The sequence below is a fragment of the Apaloderma vittatum genome, unplaced genomic scaffold (assembly GCF_000703405.1).
Source record: "Apaloderma vittatum isolate BGI_N311 unplaced genomic scaffold, ASM70340v1 scaffold8102, whole genome shotgun sequence".
NCBI classification, from domain to species: Eukaryota; Metazoa; Chordata; class Aves; order Trogoniformes; family Trogonidae; genus Apaloderma; species Apaloderma vittatum.
Window position 1 is genome coordinate 1 of NW_009704101.1, and position 386 is coordinate 386.

Genomic DNA, 386 nt, shown 5'->3' on the forward strand with positions numbered 1-386 from the left:
CGCCCAGCCCTCCAGCCTGTCTAGATCTCTTCGAATGGCAGCACAGCACTGACCCCTGAAGGACCCCACTAGACACAGGCCTCCAACTGGACTCTGCCCCATTGAGCACAACTCTCTGACTTCTTCGCTTCAATCAGTTAGCAACCCACCTCACTACTTGGTCATCCAGACCACATTTCCTCAGTTTACCTATGAGGATACTGTGGGAGATGGTGTCAAATGCTTTGCTGATATCCAGATAGAGCACATCCACTGCATGGCCACCATCCATCCACCTGGTTATGTCCTTAAGATGATCTTCACGTTATGTCCTCTAGGTGATCTTCAGAGGTCCCTTCCAACCCGTAACATTCTATAATTCTGTGATTTAGGGGGCCGGTTAGCTA